This window comes from Neovison vison, chromosome 2 (genome assembly GCF_020171115.1).
Source record: "Neovison vison isolate M4711 chromosome 2, ASM_NN_V1, whole genome shotgun sequence".
Taxonomy (NCBI): domain Eukaryota; kingdom Metazoa; phylum Chordata; class Mammalia; order Carnivora; family Mustelidae; genus Neogale; species Neogale vison.
In genome coordinates, this window is record NC_058092.1 from 98,763,145 (window position 1) to 98,785,820 (window position 22,676).

The 22,676-nt window shown below is 40.4% G+C and overlaps 1 pseudogene; it reads left to right on the forward strand.

The window, feature by feature from the left end:
* LOC122899184 overlaps positions 1 to 22,676 on the forward strand; it is a 41,347-nt pseudogene that overhangs the window by 16,484 nt on the left and 2,187 nt on the right.

Genomic DNA, 22,676 nt, shown 5'->3' on the forward strand with positions numbered 1-22,676 from the left:
GAAGTGATGGGATATCCCTTCTGAAATTAGTTTAGAAATAGGCTGAGGCTTCCATCTTGAGTGCTCTCTCTTACATTGCTTGCCCAGGAAGAAGACAGCTGTCATGTCCTGGGCCAGTCCCATGGAGAGGCCCACTTGGTGAGGGACCAACAACCACAGAAATGAGCTTGGAAGTGTATCTCACCTCAGGTGAATCTTCAGATGAGACTGTAGCCCAACCTGACAGCTTGACTGCGATCTCATGAGAGACTTTGAGCCGGAAGTTCCCAGCTAAGCCATGCCCTGATTCCTGACTCACAGAAACTGTGAAATAATAAGTGTTTGTTGTTTTAAACCATCATGTTTTATGTAGAGGCTGCTTTTAGGCAAAGAGACTTGAGCGAAGGAATGTAGGAAGGGCAGATAACAAGGCCCTGGCTGGATACAGACAGGCCCCTCAGGGGGCCCACCTCAGGATTTCCATAGGCCCTCACTGACCAGTGGGCTACTTAAAACCAGGCACAGTTACCAAAAAAGAAAGAATCCCATTAGTCACCATGCCTCTTCAATTTCCCCCTTTAAAAACTGCCCCCACCGACTACTTCATGGTAGACAGCTCTCCTCTGCTGTCCTGCTGGGCCACTCCCTTTTGGTGGATTCAGCACAACTCTATCTCCTTTGTTCTGCGTGGGGTGAATTCTTTCACCTTCAAGGCCAATGGCTTCCACCAAATTCCTGCCCCACATTTGGGGGCCTCCCCATTTAGACATCACATTTTGGAGTAATTCTTACAAAATGGGCTACAATGTAAGGTTATCAGGGGGAAATTCTGTATTTAGTGACCACAAATGTTTTTATCTGCAGGTCCTTTTTCTGGAGCCATTCAATTTCTTTGTAGAAGAACTTCCCAATCTCCTCAAATGTATATGCCTGGCTAGTTGAGTTCAGGGGCCAAAGCTGGAAAAGAGACTGACCTTTCACTAATGCCCTCCATTTTTAGCCCAAAGGCAACCCCCACCCCTTAGGCATGTCTGTGGTGCCTAAATCTGGAGCCCCTCCCACATCTCCTGAATGGTTATGCCCAGGTGGAGAAGGGGCTGGATGGTTTAACAACTCTATATAGTCTTTGAAGAATTCTTGTTTTCAGCCCTTTAAAGTGAAGAGTGCTGTTCACATGAATCAACTACAGAAAGGTTATGGATTTACTATGAAAGACAAAACTGTAAAGCTTTTAGGAGATAATATAGAAGAATATCTTCATGCATCAATTATAAAGGGAAAAAATGATAAATTGGTCTACATTCAATATAAGAGCTTTTGTTCATCTCAAAACACCATACAAAAAGACAAGACAGATATTTACAACATATGTAACTCACAAAAGGCTCATAACCTAGCTATATGAAGGTATATTAAAAATCTATAAGAAAACAAAGGCAACCTACTGGGAAAAATGGGCAGAAAATTCTGAGCAGGCAATTCATAAATGAAGACTCTTAATAAACCTATGAAGAACTACTTAATATTGTTGGTAATCAGTGAAATGCAAGAAAATTTATTTTTAAAGATTTTATTTATGGGCGCCTGGGTGGCTCAGTGGGTTAAGCTGCTGCCTTCAGCTCAGGTCATGATCTCAGGGTCCTGGGATCAAGTCCCGCATCAGGCTCTCTGCTCAGCAGGGAGCCTGCTTCTCTCTCTCTCTCTGCCTGCCTCTCCATCTACTTGTGATTTCTCTCTGTCAAATAAATAAATAAAATCTTTAAAAAAAAAAGATTTTATTTATTTATTTGACAGACAGAGATCACAAGTAGGCAGAGAGGCAGGCAAAGAGAGGGGAGGAAGCAGGCTCCCTGCTGAGCAGACAGCCTGATGTGGGGCTCAATCCCAAGACCCTGGGATTATGAGCTGAGCTAAAGGCAGAGGCTTTAACCCACTGAGCCACCCAGGCACCCCGAAATGCAAGAATATTTTAAATGAGCTATCACAACATATCCACTTGATACACTGCACATATCTATCAGTAGAAGCATGGTAAATAAATTCTGTTCAGGCAAGAGAATACCATCCTTCCATGAAAATGCACAAACTTAAGATACATGGAACATTATGGATGAATCTTGAAACACATTTTTTTTTCAAAGATCTTATTTTTTATTTTTATTTATTTATTTTTTTAAAAAGATTTTATTTATTTATTTGACAGACAGAGATCACAAGTAGTCAGAGAGGCAGGCAGAGAGAGAGAGAGGAGGAAGCAGGCTCTCTGAAGAGCAGAAAGCCCGATGCGGGGCTTGATCCCAGGACCCCGGGATCATAATCTGAGCCAAAGGCAGAGGCTTTAACCCACTGAGCCACCCAGGCACCCCCAAAGATTTTATTTTTTTAAATTTCTTTGAGAGAGAGAGAGACCAAGAGAGAGCACAAGTGGGGGGAGGGGCAGATGGAGAGGGAGAAGCAGGCTCCCCACTGAGCAAGGAGCCCGATGCAGGACTCCATCCTAGGACCTCAGGATCATGACCTGAGCCAAAGGCAGACACTTAACTGACTGAGCCACCCAGGCTCCCAAAACACATTTTTAAATAAATGAAACAAGATACAAAAAAAAAAAAAAATAGTGTGATTCTATATATATAAAGACTAAAATCAGGCAAAATTAGGAATCTATATATATATATAGATTATAAAACACATATAGTTTATGTCTAAGTATAATTATATACTTCATATATACATATATTATGAAGTATATAATTACTGTAAAAGTCAGGCTACTGGTTATCAGGAAGGAATGCTAGTAATGTTGCATTTCCTGGCTTGGATGGTGTTTAATGGGTATATGATTCATAATGATTGGTTACTCTGTAATTCATAATTTAGCTATTTTTATGTATATCTTTTATATTCAGTAATAAGAAGTTTAATTCTTTTTTCTTTTTTTCTTGGTATTCTGTATTTTGTTGTTATTGTTACTGCAGTTCTACTACTTACAACACTCTCTTTGGAGGCACCTAACTGACTCAGTCAGTAGAGCATATGACTTTTTTTTTTTTTAAAGATTTTATTTATTATTTATTGGACAGACAGAGATCACAAGTAGGCAGAGAGGCAAGCGGGGAGAGAGGAGGAAGCAGGCTCCCTGCTGAGCAGAGAGCCCTATGCGGGGCTCGATCCCAGGACCCTGGGATCATGACCTGAGATGAAGGCAGAGGCGTTAACCCACTGAGCCATCCAGGCGCCCCAAGCATGTGACTCTTGACCTTGGGGTCATGGGTGTGGAGATCACCCATGCTCTGTTTTATTTTTCTCATGATTATAATTCCACCTTTATATAATACCTTTTTTCCTTCTTGGTTTCAACAATATCTATTATCTCCCTGCCCTGTGCAACATGAGTTTATAAAGCCTCTTCCTCCTGTCTCACCACCTTCTCTCTCTCCATCCAGTTTCAATCAATAACATCACTGGCTCAGAGCTTAGTTTTGTGCCATTATAAGCATTAATACCCTTATCCTTCTGCTACTTGATTTGTCACCCTTAAAAGGATACCCTTTGATTCCAAGGTATTACACAGGAGGCTTTCAAAATTTCCTCTCCTCCCAGATTCTCTCCCTTCTCCTATTTTTTTGGTAGTTCTAGTCTTCCTACAATGTCAGAGCCTATAACGTTCTGTCACTCTCATTCCCACCTTTATTTTTCTTTATCCTTACTTTTATTTTTGTTTGCTTATTTGGTCTAGATCTGATTCTGATTCTCACTGCCAGCTCTTTTAGCTGAAGTTTTCCCATGTTCTATTGGCTGGTTGTAGTTAGATCTCTGGCAGTTTTCTCAAGGGTTCACATAATCAATATTTTCCAGATTCTTGCTGGCTTAAAGCTATTTGTCTGTAACCTTTATATGTGAAAGACAGTTTGGCTGAATAAAAAATAATCTTTGGCTCAGTTTTTTCCTTGAGTATGTTACAGGTATTGCTCTTCTGTTTTCTGACATTCAATTTTGCTCTTGGAAAGTCTATGCCAATTTGATTTTCTTTCCTTTTTAAATGGCCTTATCCTCCTACCTAGCTCCCCAAATAATTCTTCCTTAAAATAAATTTATTTATTTATTTATTTACTTATATATTTTTAAAAGATTTTATTTATTTATTTGACAGACAGAGATCACAAGTAGGTAGAGAGGCAGGCAGAGAGAGGAGAAAGCAGGCTCCGCGCTGGGTAGGGAGCCCAATGTGGGGCTCGATCCCAGTACCCTGGGATCATGACCCGAGCCACCCAGGCGCCCCCTTCCTTAAATTTTAAATAAATTGGGATGCTTGGGTGGCTCAGTGGGTTAAGCATCTGCCTTTGGCTCAGGCCATGATCCTGGGGATCTGCAATAAATCCCACATAAAAAAGACTTTATTCATTTATTTGTCAGAGAGAGAGCACAAGCTGGAGGAGCAGCAGAGGGAGAGAGAGAAGCGGACACCCTGATGAGCAGGGAACCTGATGTGGGACTCAATCTCAGGACCCCAGAATCATGACCTGAGCTGAAGGCAGACGCTTAACTACTGAGCCACCCAGGTATCCCTCTAGTAGTTCCTCTGATGGCCACTGAAATGACTGATCAAAGGCCTTGCAGAAAGCAAAGACATAGGCCAAGAACTTCTATACTGACCCTTTCTGTAAGAGATATTCTCATCCTGGTGCTAAATTTGAATACACATGATCCTCCTTAACAGCCTCATTTAACCACTACCTCTTTAAAAAGAAAAAGGAATTTCAATCTTCCTCCAAAGGAAAACTAAAGAATACACGCAACCAAATGCCTAATTTATCAGCTAAAATCTTCCAAATCTAAGTCTGAGGTTTTGCCTAAATTTTTCTTAAAATCTTTTTTGGGGGGGTCACTAGTGTCTTTATTTGTATTTTATCCCAAATACCTTTCTTCTGAAATATAATTTCTTTATCAAAAGTGTTTGTCTAGGGCGCCTGGGTGGCTCAGTAGGTTAAAGCCTCTGCCTTTGGCTTGGGTCATGATTCCAGGGTCCTGGGATCGAGCCCCGCATAGGGCTCTCTGCTTGGCGGAGAGTCTGCTTCCTCCTCTCTCTCTGCCTGCCTCTCTGCCTACTTGTGACCTCTGTCAAGTAAATAAATAAAATCTTTGAAGAAATAAAAGCGTTTGTGTAAGAAGAAAAAAAAATGTTTGTCTAAACCGTAAGAGACTTTTTTTTTTTTAAAGATTTTATGTATTTATCTGACAGAGAGAAATCACAAGCAGATGGAGAGGCAGGCAGAGAGAGAGGGAAGCATGCTCCCCGCTGAGCAGAGAGCCCGATGCGGGACTTGATCCCAGGACCCCGAGATCATGACCTGAGCCGAAGGCAGCGGCTTAACCCACTGAGCCACCCAGGTGCCCCCCGTAAGAGACTCTTAATCTCACAAAACAAACTGAGGGTTGCCAGGGGGAAGAGGGTAGGGAGAGGGTGGTGGGGTTATGGACATTGGGGAGAGTGTGTGCTATGGTGAGTGCTGTGAAGTGTGTAAACCTGGTGATTCACAGACCTGCACCCCTGGGGCTAATAATACATTATATGTTAATAAAAAATTTTTAAAAAATGTTTGTCTAAATAATATATAATTAGGGTCCCCTCGGCGGCTCAGTTGGTAGAGTTACTGCCTTTGGCTCAGGTCATGATCCTAGGGTCCTAGGATCGAGTCCCACATCGGGCTCCTTGCTCAGCAGGGAGCCTGCTTCTTCCTCTTCTGGTCCCCCTGCTTATGCTCTCTTTCTCTCACATAAATAAATAAAATATTAAAAAATATATACATATTTATAATAATTATTAATACATATATTATTTATTGTGTGATTATCATATAGTCCAAATTTTGAAAGGCTTTTCAAGAATTTAGAAAAATACAACCTAACATAATGATTAAAGAATCACCATAGTCCTTAAAAACTGTACAAAGATCCTTATTTTTAGAATGTTAGTGAATGGTGCTAAAAGAAACAGCTCATGAAAAGCCATAGCACATGTGGATTATAGTACATTGAAGTTACAGTTTATTATGCACATGACATATAGGTTTTCTCCTATATATTTATAACTAATTTCCAGACATTTTTGGCCCATCCCCAGAGATTTTTATCCTCTTGTAAAATAAATACTTTGTTTTTCATTTGTTTATTTGTCCACCAGAACACTGGTGGACACCAAGTGATCAAGGTTAACATCACCGTAAGATACAGAAAAATCATGTTGTACCCTTGATGTGATGCACTGAGGGGCATGTTACCTTGTGGTATTCTTCCCAATAATGCAGAACCTCAGTCATCATAAAAAACATCAGACAACTGTGGGATGATTGTTCCAGGTGCAGGACAGTCTATAAAATAACTTATCAGTGTTCTTCAAAAGTGTCAAAGACTATGCTGGAGTTGCTAAATATTTTGTGTGTTCATTATTTTTTAACTTTTATGAAGTATTTCACAGTATGGATCTTCTCTAGTTTATTTAACCAAGTTCTCCATTAACACAGGATGCTGCCAGCTTTTCACTGTTACAAACAATACTTCTATGAACATTACTGTAAATGTATCATTGGGTTTTTGTGCAAATAAAACTATAGAGTTCATTCTTAGATCAAAGAGTATACACATTAAAAAAATTTTTTTTAAGATTTTATTTATTTATTTGACAGACAGATCACAAGTAGGCAGAGAGGCAGGCAGAGAGAGAGGAGGATGCAGGCTCCCTGCTGAGCCGAGAGCCTGACTCGGGCTAGATTCCAGGGCCCTGGGATCATGAACTGAGCTGAAGGCAGAGGCTTAACCCACTGAGCCACCCAGACACCCCTAAAAAAATTTTATAGCTATTATTAAATTGCATTCTCAATGGCATTTGGCTGGCTCAGCTGATGAAGCATCCAATTCTTGATCTTGGGGTTTTGAGTTTGAGTCCCATGTTGGGTGTAGAGATTATTTAAAAAAAAAAAAAAAGAAATAAAAAAAATTGCCTTCTCAAAAGCCTGTACCAATTTATAGCACTTTTTTTTGGTTCCATCTTTATCCTCAACACTCTGAAAATTCCTTTCCCCCATATTTTCTGCAACACTGAGCATTATCAATTATTTTTATGTTGACCAATCTGATTGAATGAAAAGTGATGGATTAGAAGGAGGATTCTGGGAAGATGGCAGAGTAAAAAGCACCAGAAATCTCTCACTCCATCTTGACAATTTCATTGGCAAAATCTGTCTGGTGTACTATTTTGGAACTCTGGAGTCTATTGCAAGACTTGCAACTTCCAGGGCAAGTCTTGGACAATAGATTGTGGTTAATTTTGGTCAATTTAAGCTCCTACCTAAGCAGCAGCTGCCTATCCCCTACATCCCAGCCCCACTGCAGGCAAGTGTATATACATTCCAGGGGCAGCTTGCACACAGCTTGTGGGAGCCAGGGTAGGCAATAGAGACCGTGTCCTCTAATGATGCAAGGATCTGTACTCTGATCAGTGATTGCTGGTTCCAATCATGGAGGTGCAGACATGGAGGTAGGCATCCATCCTCCCCACCAGGGTTACATGCCTCTCCGGCTCTGGTTGATGCAACTTTCAGAGGATTTAAAGGGCTGATGCTTTTTTTTTTTTTTTAATCTCTATTTTTCTATTTTTTCCTCTTTTAGGAGCTGCACTAGGACATTTGAGGACATTTAAGGACTAGGACATTCCAAAGCAAGCACATGTATGAGGGAATGTATAAAGTCATTATGCATGCCCAGGAAAATGTACAGGACCGGAAAAGACTGGACAAGATTCAGGGTGCCTGGTGGCTCAGTCAGCAAGGCATGTGACTCCTGATCTGAGTGATGAGTTTGAGCCCCATGTTGGGTGTAGAGTTTACTTAAAAAAATAAATAAATAAAAAATCTTAAAGCCTGGTGAAGACTCTAAGTTTATACCTCAGGTTTATCCCCAGCACAGATGTAGTTTACAAAAATCAAAAAGAAAAATGAAAACAAAGGCAAAAAAATAGCAAAACTTAGAGAAGAAGGAAAATCTTATTTTGAGTTACCACATTATTAAGTTCAAAAGTCCAGTTTTCGGGGCGCCTGGGTGGCTCAGTGGGTTAAGCCGCTGCCTTCGGCTCAGGTCATGATCTCAAGGTCCTGGGATCGAGTCCCGCATCGGGCTCTCTGCTCGGCAGGGAGCCTGCTTCCTCCTCTCTGCCTGCCTCTCTGCCTACTTGTGATCCCTCTCTCTGTCAAACGAATAAAAAGTCCAGTTTTCTTTTTTCTTTTCTTTTTTTAAAACTACTTATTTATTTGATACTCGGAAAGAGAAAGAGTAGCAGAGGGAGAGAGAGAAGCAGGCTCTCCGGTGAGCAGGGAACCTGATGCGGGGCTCAATCCCAGGACCCCGGGTCATGACCTGAGCTGAAAGCAGATGTGTAACTGACTAAACCACCCAAGCACCCAACCACCCAAAACCCAATTTTTTCAACAAAAAAATCACAAGGCGTATAAACAAACAGAAAAGTATGGCCCATTGAAAGGAAATAAATCAACAGAACTATATCCCTGCAACCAGATGGAGGACCTACCAAAGACTTTATTTTTTTAAAAATTTTTTCACAGACTTTAAAATAACTGTCTTGGGACGCCTGGGTGGCGCAGTTGGTTGGACGACTGCCTTCGGCTCAGGGCGTGATCCTGGAGTCCCGGGATCGAGTCCCACATCGGGCTCCCAGCTCCATGGGGAGTCTGCTTCGCTCTCTGACCTTCTCCTCGCTCATGCTCTCTCTCACTGTCTCTCTCTCTCAAATAAATAAATAAAATCTTTAAAAAAAAAAATAAAAAAAAATAAATAAAATAACTGTCTTAAAGATGTTCAAAGAAGTAAAGGAAGACATGAATATAGGCAAGAAAATAATTATAAGCAAAGTGAAAAATATCAGTAAAGATACAGAAAACATAAAATGAAATGAAAAAGAAATTCTAAAGGTGAAAATTACAACAAATGAAATGAAAGATTTACAAGAAAAATTCAATAGCAGATTTGACCAGGCAGAGAAAAGAATCACTGAACCTGAAGATAGGACAATGGAAATGATCACTCTTGAGGAGGAGGAAAAAAAAATGGGAAAGAAGAAAACAACAGAGTCTAAAAGACCTGTGCGAAACCATCAAATGGACCAATATAAACATTGTGGGAATCCCAGAATATGAATAGAGAGAAAAAGGGGCAGATATATTATTTTAAGAAATAATGGTCCCAAATCTAATAATCGTCCCAAATTTGGAAGAGAGAAATATAAACATCCAAGAAGCTCAATGAACTCCAAGGAAATTTAATTCAGAGACCCATACAGGAGCACCTGGATGGCTTAATCAATTAAGTGTCTGCCTTCAGCTCAGGTCATGATCTTGGGGTCCTAGGAAGGAGACCTGCATCATGCTCCCTGCTCAGCCAGGAATCTGCTTCTCCTTCTCCCTCTGCCCCTTCCTCCTGCTTGTGCACGCATGTACATGCTCTCCCTTTCTCTCAAATAAATAGATCTTTAAAAACAAACAAAGAAAACAAAGAGACCCATACCAAGACATTTTAATCAAACTGTCAAAAGACAAAACAAAGAATTTTGAAAGCAACAAGCGAGAACTGACTTTTCACATACAAGGGATCCTCTACAAGAATGCTAACAGATGGGGCAACTGGCTGGCTCAGTCAGTAGTGTGCAACTCTTGATCTCGGGGTTATGAGCTTAAGCCCCATAGTAGGTACAAAGATTACATAAAAGAAAAATAAAGAAAATGTATGCTTATACAAGGAATAAAGAAAAGATTGAGGTGTATATATTTTTGCAAAATGGTTTTACAGTTTTCCTAACACTCTTTTGCTCTTATTTACTTTTTTTTTTTTTTAAGTAGGCCCAACACCCAATGTGGGGCTTGAGCCGGCCAGGTGCCCCACCAACACCATTGTTTTGAGTAATCTAGATTTCCTCACTGATATGAAAGAGATTTTTTTCTCCCCAAGATTACTTATTTATTTATTTGAGAGAGGGAGAAAGTGAGAGAACACAAGAGGGAGGAGGTTCAGAAGGAGAAGCAGTCTCCCCACTGAGCAGGAAGCCCAGTATGGGGATGGACCACAGGACTCCAGGATTATGACCTGAGCTAAAGGCAGACACTTAACCAACTGAGCCACAGGTGCCCTGAGAAAGATTTTTAAATACATATTAAATATTATGTACATTTAGGTCTGTTTTCTACTTTCAGTTTTTTCCTTTGGTCTAATTTAGGTCCCTTTCTGCTCGAGTGATAGTATGTGTGAATTACTATAGCTTTATAATAAGATTTATTTTATGGTTATTTGGAATTCAAACCATCTATTACTCATTTTTGTCAGATGTTACTTGGCCCTTCTCAAATATTTACTCTTCTAGATAAACTATAAAATCATTTCATGAAAATCCAACCAAATAAGCAAACAAATAGAAGCTAAATTGAAATTACAAATTAATTTTTGGGAAAATAGCTATATTTAAAATCTATTTTAGTCTTCCTAGCCAAAAATGTCTTAAAGTTTCATTCAATTCTTTTTTCTTTTTTTAAGTTTTTTTTTTAAAGTAATGTCTACACCTCACATGGGGCTCAAACTCGCAACCCAGAGATCAAGAGTTGTGTGCTTCACAGACTGATCCAGCCAGATGCCCCCAATCCTTAAAAAAAAATTAGTTCACTTTAATAAGCAGTTCTTGAATACCCAATATGTATTAGGAGCCGTACTAGGTAGGCATCAGAGACACAAAAATTAAGGTGTGGCTTCTAGGAATTCCTATCCTGGCTGGGAGGACTGACAAGTAAACAAGGAGCACTAATATAATGTGTGATAAGTAAATATAAAAGTATGTTTACCACTTAGAGAACATTGATAATGAAGACTGTAAGTGCCTCATGGAAGGCTGCAAGGAGATATGACCTTTACCAGTTCCTTGAAGGATGAGCATTAAATTCACCAGCAGCAAAGTAGGGAAAGTATTCTGAGGAAAAAGTATATGGAAAGGGACAAAATAATGAAAGGGTATATCATGGTGGGTTTGGAGAATTATGAAAATTTACTATAGGTTGTGAATTAGGTTCAGATCATGAACTGGCAGATGAGACTGAAAAGATAACCTGTCTTGGGTTTTAAAAAATTATTATTACTAACAAATAGCATGTTATTTGTTTCAGGGGTACAGGTCTATGATTCATCAGTCTTACACAATACACAGCACTCACCCCAACATATACCATTCCCAATATCCATCACCCACCCCCAACCCCAAACCTCACTTGTCTTAGATTTAGAAATAAGAGCAGAATTTAATATGCACCATCACTGTTCTATGCACTTTCTGTGTATCAATTTATGTATTCCTTACAAAAATCTTATCAAGTAGTACAATTACTGTATGTATTTTTCACATGGAAGAAAGACGAAAGGAATAAATAAACTTGCTTGGTCCTATAGCTGTGAGTTACAATCAGAATTTACTCCTAGAAGTTTGTCTTAACCATAAGGCTCACTATCTGTCCTCTCTGTGGCTAGCTTTGTATGTTATGGTAAGAAGTTTAGCTTTTATTACAGGTAACAAAGAGCCAATGAAGATTTTTTTTAGTAGGGGAGGGGCAGATGGAGAGGGAGAGAGAGAATCCCAAGCAGGCACCACACCCAGCACAGAGCCCAACACCGGGCTTGATCTCACCACCCTTAGATCATGACCTGAGCCAAAATCAAGAGAGACACTTAAGTGACCAAGCCACCCAGGTATCCCGCCAATGAAGACTTTTTAATGAAAAATTTAAAGAAGATTTAGAAAGGAGTGACATATTAGGTCAATTTGAGAGGGAGAATTACTTTGGTAGCAGATCTGAGGATGAAGTAGTAGGAAAAGAATGGTTCCCAGGAGAAAAGGGAAGAGGCTGTTCCTAGTATTCGTGATGTGTGGAAGTGAATGCCGGGGGACTGCGGGGAGGTCAGGAATCGTGTGACATTTCCCAAGTAGATGAATAGAATTTGGTGGTTAGTCGGATACAAGGATCAGGGAGGCGTCGAGGGCAAGTTGAGCACTAAGAATCTTGCAGAACATCCCATGGAGTTTTCTAAGGACTATTCAGGCAGAGTCACACAGCTAAAGATACGGATTAGTGAGTCATTCCGTTTATTAGTGGTAATTGAAGCCTATGGGAATGGATGGCTCGGGTAAAACAACCCAACAGAGCCTTAGAGAACACCAGCATGTAAGTAATCAGCAGGAGAGAAGTAGCGCATAAAAATATAGATAAAGACTGGTAAAACAGGTAGGCAGGTAATTAACGTAAAAAATACAAAGTAATAAATGCCATTAAAAAATACAAACAAAGTAATGTGGGAGTTGAGAGGAGGATTATGACTTCATCTTTCTGAGTCTCTGTTAAATCACTTGTAAAATTAGGTTGGACTAAGTGGTCCCTGAAGTCTCTTTTGTCTCTAAACCTCTGAATCTATTCAATGTCTAATCATATGCCCACTAATGTGGTAGATGCTATGGGAAGATACAAGGCATAATCCTTGCTGCGAAGGAGCTTTCACTTTGTTGGGGATCCTACTCCCCCAACATACCAAAAACCACTGGAGAAAGAGATCATTTATAATTAAGGGGGGAGGGGATTTATGGCATACCCTGTGGGCTGCAAATCTGGAGAAGGAAGAGAATACCATGACCTGTGTATGGAAGCTTACTAGATTTAGGTAGAGAAGGGAAGAGCATGGGCAGGAATAAAGAAGTGAGTCCATTGACTTCACTGAACTTGAAGATCACTACTGGGAACATGTGGGAAGTAGAACTTTCGATGGCTAGGGTAAGGCAGATTGTTGTGGTGGTTCTTCTAAACCAGAGAATGGGATTAGAATTGAACGGATGCAGTTGCAAGCTACTGTAGTTTCTTGGGCAGGGCTGTAACATACTTAAAGCACAGGATGTAGCTAATTCCATCTCAGCTGTTTTCACTGCAGAAAATGTCTACCATTATTACACTTCTTTTTTGGTTTTGTTTTTTTTAAAAGATTTTATTTATTTATTTGACAGAGATCGTAAGTAGGCAGAGAGGCAGGCAGAGAGAGAGGGGGGAAGCAGGTTACCCGCTGAGCAGAGAGCCCGATGTGGGGCTCTATCCCAGGTTCCTGAGATCATGACCTGAGCCGAAGGCAGAGGCTTAAACCACTGAGCCACCCAGGCGCTCCCCATTATTACACTTCTTACCATGGCCCATCTTGTACTGTAGTGGATGCTGGTCTGTGAGGCCCAGGTCAGCCCCCATTGGTCTGAAGCACTCAGCTTCTGGGACAGTGGATAGCTGGCAACTCTCAGCCAAGGCTCCTCTCTGGAACTTGCCCTTGGCTAAAGAGAGCCACCTGTCTAATGGCAGGCCACCTCACCAGGAGCAGCCCACACACAGTAACTGGTTGACGGGGTTTACCAAGGCCCATCTAACTCCGCCAAGTGCAGAAAGACTCAAAAGTGTCATCTGCGCCCTAGAGCTCCCAGTAGGGATTAACTGAGGCTTTGGTGGCAACATCACAGTTCAACTCTTGCCTAAACCTTCTTCCTTCAATCTCCCATAGGTGCCGATGCCAAGGACACTTCCTGATAAACTTCCTGCATGCAAATTTCCATCTCAGATTTTTCTCTCGGGAACTGAACTGCAACACATGGGATAATTAATTATACTTTCACACAACTTGTCATCTAGGCTGCTGAACGATTTAAGTGCAAAAAAATTTTTGTAAACCCAGATTTTGGCTTGAGCAGTTTTCCTTGACAACTTTGACACTTTAGTTTAGAATACCAAGGTCTTCCTCTTACAAAACCTGTGATATCTAAGATCACATATCCCTTTGGCAAAATATACATCAGTGCAGTTTTTGAGAAAAGTACAGCCACAAACAGCTAAGCGTAAATAATGAATACTGATCAAAATGAAATGAGTTAGGGGACAGTTGGCAGGATATACTCTTGCCTGGTGGAACACATTGCTGGGTGCCTTGTAGAGTAATACACCCGGAGGTCACAGGTATTGTGCAGAAGTGGTCAGTCCACAGCTGGAAATTTTACAAAGTCCTGTTTCAGATCACAAAGAAACCGTGACACCATTTGATTTTTTTAAGTTGTTGCAGTCCAAAATATCTTGTACTTAGCAACACTTTTTATAAAAACGTCACCGACCATTATACTACCAGACGTCTCTCAGTTAAGCACATGACTCTCCCTCAGTTTATAAGTACCATGAACAAAGTTTAGAAATTCAAAAATTGGAATAAAAATGGGCAACAAAACATTGTCATTCTAAAATTGGTGGTAAAGGGCACCTGGGTGGCTCAGTCGGATAAGTGTCTGCCTTTGGCTCAGGTCATGATCCCAGGGTTCTGGGATTGAGCCCCACATCGGGCTTCTTGCTCAGCAGAAAGCCTGCTTCTCCTTCCCCTACTCTCCCTGCTTATGTTCCCTCTCTCAATGTCTCGGTCTCTCTGTCAAATAAATAAATAAAATCTAAAATAAAATAAAATTTAATTAAATTGGTGGTAAAGTGGTTAGCATTGTTAGAAGGGTTGCCTCAAAGTGTCCAAAGCATAAAGTACCTGTGCAAAATATCTTGCTAAGGCAATGACTGGTCTGGCAGTTTCTGAGGGAAGTTATTGCTGATGACCTATGTCACTTTTTTGTCCTTATGATGCCTTGTCTTTTTTTTTTTTTTTTTTTTTTTAAGATTTTACTTATTTATGTGTGTGAGAGAGAGTGAGCACAAGCCAGGGGAACAGCAGGCAGAGGGAGAAACAGGCTCCCTGCTGAGCAAGGAGCCCCATGCAGGATACGATCCCAGGACCCTGGGATCATGGCCTGAGTGGAAGGCAGACGCCCAACCGACTAAGTCGCCCAGGTGCCCTTTCTAAAGCCTTGTCTTTCAAATGTCCTTTCCTTCATGAGATTAGATTTCCTTCATGGAGCTTAGAAACAAGTAACATTCAGTGCCCACTAAAAGGTTTTAGCCTTGAAACAGATGGACTTACATTGTACTCTTTATTAACAAATACAAATTCTGTAAAGTGAAATGTATTGAAAATGCAGGGTCTGCAATTTATATATTGCCAAAGAATAAATTATATCCTGTGCTATCATTGTGTTTTCAGGAATAATGAATACTAGGAGAAAGTAGCAAAGTAGTAATTATAGCAATTACAATTGATTAGTTAGTATTAACATAAAAGACACACTCATTTTATTATTCCCTCTTATGCCACAAGAAGGCATTGATGCATTAAGATATATGGTTCCAGGGGTGCCTGGGTGGCTCAGTCAATTTGGTGTCTGACTCTTGACTTTGGCTCCGGTTGTGATTTCAGGGTCATGAGATCAAGCCCCGTGCTGGGATCCACAACCAGCACAAGTCTGCTTGAGTTTCTCTTTCTCCTTCCTCTACACCCCGCCCCCATCCACCGTGGGTGTACCTGTGCTCTCTCTCAAATAAATAAATCTTAAAAAAAAAAAAAAAGGTATCTGGTCACTCTTTCAAATTCCTTTATTTTATTTTATTTATTTATTTTTAAGATTTTAAGTAATCTCTATACCCAATCTTTCACAGCCAGCAGGGTGTGGAAGAAAGCAGTTATACCTGATTCCAGGGTTTTGGTGTGAATCACGGCCTGGGGAGGATGGACCTGCCTATTATACCCAACAGGGGCTCAAACTTCCAGCTCTGAGATCAAGAGTCACGTGCTCCACAGACTGAGCCAGCCAGGCATCCCTAAAATTCCTTTTTTATAAATATTAAATTCAGCAAATTTAGAAAAGTACCAGGAATTTGTATTGTTGCCCTTGATGAAAATTTCTTTTAGTTACGCTACAATTTTCATTGTTTTATGCTTCTCTGGTTTCTAATTTTCTAATCTGTTTTTTGTATGCTATTGTAATACATTCACTGCATTTTTTGCATCTATCTACAGAACAAAATAATGCAAAAGCGCTGTAATAAATGGAGTATATCAAGAAATGCTATTGTTTATTTTTTGTTAAGAAATTGAGATTAATGGTGGCAAACTAATTACTATTTTAGATATAGAAGAACTCTGTTTCCTTACAGATCTTCAGTGTGAATCTAACAGTCTAGGAAGACAAACTGATCATCTTTTATTTTTCCGGTGAGTTGGGCACCCTTTATATTTCAAACAAAGAAAGCAAAGTCTTTGTGAAATTAAATTTAACCTTTGGAAAAGAACAGAAGTACTCTTTAGTACGTAAAACATTAGCATAAATTATCTCCATTTTCTCAAGTCATGGAGTAGAGAGCAAGTATTATGCATTGCTGCCTGAACAAATTATTTAACTTTTTTTTTTGTTAGAGAGAGAGAGAGAGAGCGCACACAGGCAGGCAGAGTGGTAGGCAGAGGCAGAGGGAGAAGCAGGCTCTCCGCTGAACAAGGAGCCCAGTGTAGGACTTGATCCCAGGATGCTGGAATGATGACCTGAGCTGAAGGCAGCCGCTTAACCAACTGAGCCACCCAGGCGTCCCAATTTATTTAACTTTTTGATGACCTTGTGCCCTCTATGGTCAAACAAGAACACTATAAGAAATAGGCAGTTTTTTTTCAAAAGTAGGAGAGAGGGGTCCCTGTGTGGCTCAGTTGTTTAAGCGTCTGCCTTCAGCTCAGGTTATGATCCCAGGGTCCTGGGAGGGAGCCCTGCATTGGGCTCCCTACTTGGCAGGGAGTCTTCTTCTCCCTCTCCCCGCCCCACCCCCAGCTCCTGCATGCTCTCAAATAAATAAATAAATAAATAATCTATTTTAAAAAGTAGGAGAGAATAACAGAGTGTGGATTGAAGGGAAGACGTTCAAACTTAGTAGAAAGCACAAGGCATAAAATAAGGCAAAGGACATTTAAGTGTGGTGAAGTAGATGCTCTTTGGGCCATTTTTAGTGAGTGGTTAAAATTTAATTACAATCACCAGCAAAAGCCTAACATATAGTCACTAACAGAATTCAGTTTAAGAAAGCTACTTTCTAAGCTGTACATACATCTTTCCTTTTTACAAGACTTTGATTGCATAGTAGAAGAAACAGAGAGATAAGGTGAAGCTGAGCTTTTAACTGTCCTAATTATGTAATCTTAAACTCCATACTCAAGTAATTTACTTGACCAACAATTTTCAAGACCGGGAGAAAGAAAATTATAGAAGGGTATTAACACCTCTCCTTCTCCTACTGTATTTAAAGCATTTCTCTTCACTTACTGAAATATAATGGGACATTTGGGGTAACTTCCATTTCATTTCTAAGTTATGCATAATGAGATTATGTTTTCATGTGAACAAAATTTCATTATTACAAGATGTTAATGTCCATTTTGCTTTTTTTAAAGTAGCCTCCAAGCCCAATGTGGGGCTTGAACTCATAACCCCGAGATCAAAACCTAGACCTTAGATAAAGACTTGGATGCTTAACCAATTGAGCCACCCAGGTGCCCCTGTTAATATACATTTTTAAGGCATTTCTAGGTGCACCTGGGTGGCTCAGTTGTTAAGCAGCTGCCTTCAGCTCAGATCATGGTCCTAGGGTCCCGGGATTGAGGCCCACGTTGGGCTCCCTGCTCAGCGGACAGCCTGCTTCTCCCTCTCCCTGTGCCTGCCATTCTGTCTATGTATGCTGTCTCTCTGTCAAATAAATAAGTAAAATCTAAAAAAAAAAAAAAAAAAAGGCATTTCTACCTATAGCAAATTGTATATAAACTAATATTACTAGTGTACTTTTCTTTTTTTTTTTTTAAAGATTTTATTTATTTATTTGACAGATATCACAAGTAGGCAGAGAGGCAAGCAGAGAGAGGAGGAAGCAGGCTCCCCACGGCGCAGAAAGCCCAATGCGGGCCTCGATCCCAGGACCCTGAGATCATGACCTGAGCCGAAGGCAGAGGCTTTAACCCACTGAGCCACCCAGGCGCCCCACTAGTGTACTTTTCTTCAGTTGATTTGACATTCTCTTATAATTAATATGTTTTCTAAGGTTTTATTTATTCAGCAGAGAGACAGCTAGGGAAGGAACATAAGCAGGGGAGTGGGAGAGGGAGAAGCAGGTTTCCTGCTAAGCAGGGAGCCCAAGGTGGGGCTCAATCCCAGGATCCTGGGATCATGACCTGAGCTAAAGGCAGATGTTTGTTTGTTTATTTATTTATTTATTTGACAGAGAAAGAGAGAGCACAAGTAGGCAGAGAGAGGGCAGGGGAAGCAGGCTCCCTTCTGAGCAGAAAGCCCGATGAGGGGCTTGATCCCCTATAATTAATATTTTTATGATGGTGCAAAATTAACTTTGGGAAACTAAAGTTTCTTTTTTTGTGTGTGTGTTTTTTATGATTTTTATTTATTTATTTGACAGAGAGAGATCATAAGTAGGCAGAGAAGCAGGCAAGAGAGAGAGGAGGAAGCAGGCTCCCTGCCAAGCAGAGAGTCCAATGCAAGACTCGATCCCAGGACCCTGAGATCATGACCTGAGCTGAAGGCAGAGGCTTAACCCACTAAGCCACCCAAGCACCTGGGAAACTAAAGGTTAACTGAAGATAAGTCAAAATGTTGTAGTCGATATTAATAATTCTTAATATAAGTAAAGTCTCATTTTAATGTATATGAATTACTGTGTTAAATCCAAATCTCATTAAAATGGAAATTTACTGCTACTGAACACAGACAATTTAATCATTTACATAAAACAAATACAAAGCACGTTGTTCACATCATTATCAGCCCAGTATCCTCCTTCTTCCTTGTCTATCTGCCATCCTTTCTTCTAATGTTAGCTCGACAGTAATTGATGGTATGATGTTAGATAAGTCATCACTACCCAGTTGTAAGATTTCTGGTTGGTGAATGTGGAAATTAAGGGCTTGACTTGAAAGTTGCATATATCACTTCAGTCCCTATCTCACAGAACACAACCCAGTCACGTGGGGGATGCACATGATTGGATGGGAAACTGGGGGATGAGTGTTTGGCTAAGCAGCCACGTGCCCAGCAAAGACTTCCATTATTATAGAAGGTGAGAGCATATGTTCAAGGGACAAGTAGTAGGCACCCCTGGAGGGATAATCTTGAATCTTTATAATATGTTTTAAAAGACAGGTATCAGAGGGGTGCCTGGGTGGCTCAGAGGGTTAAGCCTCTGCCTTCGGCTCAGGTCATGATCTCGGGGTCCTGGGATGGAGCCCTGCATCGGGCTCTCTGCTCAGCGGGGAGCCTGCTTCCCCCCCCCCCCACCGCCCACCTACTTGTGATCTCTGTCTGTCAAATAAATAAATAAAATCTTTAAAAAATTAAAAAAAAATAAAAGGTATTAGAAACTTCAGATCTCAACCTACTCTTAATAACAAATTACTTATCCCTCATCTCTCAACTTTTATGGCTGTTTTCCAGCCTAAACTATATAATAGACCTCTAAAAACATTCCTATTCACCACTACTAAAATTATACCATAATAGCCATTACATATCTATTACATTCTTCTCTGTAAAAAAGAACATTATGGGGAGTAGATGGGTGAATTGCTCATCATCATGGGCCTGCTAAATCAAAAGGGTTATCTTTTACCCTAGGGGAGATTTAAAGTATACTTGATACATTATTTTTATCTAACTTCTTTCTCTCCTTCTTCTGGAGGAAGCATCAGCCCCATCTTACTTTGGGAAATTATCACTCTAATCTAGTCAACTTCCTACTGTAGTATTCTACCACCAAAACCACAGGTACATGATCCAAGCCTGGCTAATCACATGACCCCAATCACCTGGTCATACCTGAGTCAGAGGACCAAGCATGAAATCCAGACCAGATCAACTGGAACCCTTCTTTGGAATTATACGTGCTGATAGACTTGTTTCTTCTGAGATTACTAAAGTGGGAGGATGGAAGTCTGGAGCTGCCTTGGCTTTGGCTCCCGTTATACAAAGGAAGCCTCTGTGTAGGAGGAGAGAATAAGGCCAGAAAAGGAAAAAAAGGGATGAAAAACAATTAGAATGACAAAGAACCCCTGGATTTAGTTGACCCAGCACCCAGCTCTGTCCTTAGCAGGTAAATGAACCAGTAAATGTCCTTTTATTGTTGAAGATATTTTTAGTTAGCTTTCTGTCACTTGCAAATAGAGTTCCAATATGCAGCAATACATTCTAAAGATAGAGGAAGCAAAGAGGATCTAATGAAGTAAACGTTAGTCCTCAGGGTAGAAAGCGAGGTTAAAATAAAAATATAAACATCCACTCACAAATAAGTTAAAAAGTGCCCCAGTAATCTGTATTATTTTTTTCTTACTTATTTTCCATCCCCTTGGTATACAACAAAATTGTATTGAACTTGAATGAAATGTGGGGTTTCTCTCCATGACTGTGTGCCCTACTGATATTAAAAACAACACCCTCTGCATACCTGAGTGACTCAGTCATTAAGCATCTGCCTTTGGCTCAGGTCATGATCCTGGGGTCCTGGGATGGAGCCCTGCTTCAGGCTCCCTGCTGAGCAGGCTCCCTCTCCCTCTTCGGATTCCTCTACTTGTACTTTCTGTCAAATAAAATATTTAAGCAAACAAACTAAAAACAGTACCCTATGATATAGAGTGACTATCCTTGAGTGGTGGTTTCTGAATATTTTTCATTTTCTTCTTTCTTGCAGCGTTTTCCAAAATGCCTATAATAAACACATTTTTAACCATTTTAATCAAAGTTATTTAATTCGTTTTTATTATTTTATTAGTTTTCTGTTGATGCTAAAGCAAATTACCACAAACTTAGTGGCTTTAAAAAAACAAATATATATTTTATAGTTTTGGAGGTCAGAAGTCTAAATTGGGATCTATAATGCTGAATTTCTTCAGAAGAACATTCTGGGCTGGTTTGTTTCCTTACCTTTCCAGTGCCATGAAACTGCCCACATTCCTTGGCTCATGATCTCCTTCCTTCATCTTTAGAGCCAGCCATTCAGCGTCTTCTTCCCTCTCTGACCCCCAACTTCCCTCCTTTATGGACCCTTGTGATTACATCAGGCCACCCAGATTAATAATTTCCCCATCTCATGAACCTTAACTTTCTTTTAAAGATTTTATGTATTTATTTGACAGAGAGAGAGAGACAGTGAGAGAGGGAACACAAGCAGGAAGATTGGGAGAGGGAGAAGGAGGCTCTCTGCTGAGCAGGAAGCCCAATGCAGGGCTAGATCCCAGGACCCTGGGATCATCATCTGAGTGTAAGGTAGATGTTTAACAACTGAGCCACCCAGGTGTCCCCAACTTTTTTTTTTTTTTTTTTAAGATTTTACTTACCCATTTGAGGACCACCCAGATTAATCCAGAATTATTTTCCCATCTCATGAACCTTAACGTTTTTTTAAAGATTTATAATCTGGGACTCCTTTTTACCAATCTCTGTGGAAGTTTCCCATTACTGTTTTCCTTTTTTTTCTTTTAATTTTTAAAAAAAGATTTTATTTATTTATTTGAGAGTGAGAGCATGAGAGGGGAGAAGGTCAGAGGGAATAGACCCCCCAGCCCACGGAGCTGGGAGCCCGATGCAGGACTCAATCCTGGGACTCCGGGATCATGATCTCAGCCCAAGGCAGTCGCCCAACCAACTGAGCCACCCAGGCACCCTACCGTTTCCCTTTGTTGGATCAGAAGAGCACACCCTCCAGCAGCTCCTTAAGAAAAGATACTCAGGGGGCGCCTGGGTGGCTCAGTGGTTAAGCCGCTGCCTTCGGCTCAGGTCATGATCTCAGGGTTCTGGGATCGAGTCCCGCATCGGGCTCTCTGCTCGGCAGGGAGCCTGCTTCCTCCTCTCTCTCTGCCTGCCTCTCTGCCTACTCGTGATCTCTCTCTGTCAAATGAATAAATAAAACCTTAAAAAAAAAAAAGAAAAAAAGAAAAGATACTCAGGTAGTGTTTTTGAGATCTCACTTAACTGAAAATGTCATTATTCTATCCTCAACCTAATAATTTGACTATGTGTAGTCACAGGTTGGAAAATTTTCATAAGAATTCCAAAGGCACTACTCCTTTATCTTTTTAGCTTCCAGAGCTAATTTTGAGAAGCATGAAGATACAGAGATTCTAGATTTTTTTTCAAAGTTGTTGCTGTATTCTCTTCTTTTATTAGGAAATGTCTTCACATTCTTTGTTTATATAAACAGTATTGAGAATGAACTACCGGTATCATCTTGAGGATGCCTGACATCACCCCCAGGTGCCTGCCTGGGCCCTTCTGGGTTCATGACAAGGAGCTCAAGAAAAAATACACCACCCTCCCTATCACCAGTATGGAGGATACCACAAACATTTTCCTAGTGAGCATTACTGATTCTTGATTATTGATATCTCCCCTGTATCTTTCATAATCTTTTTGTCCTTGGTATTCTGACATTTCACAATATGCTCTGAAGTTTATTTTCATCTGTTGTGCTGGGACATTGGAATCTAGAAACTCACATCCTTCAGTTTTGGAAAATTCTGGATTATTGTGTTGATGACTTCCTCTTTCTTTCTTTATTCTCTTTTTTTTTTCTCTCTCTCTCTCTCCTCTCTTTTTTAATCTCAAAATATTTGGATATTGATCTTCTGAACTAATCCTTTTTCTTTTCTCTATATTCTATTTTTGCCTTTTTGGCCCCACTTTC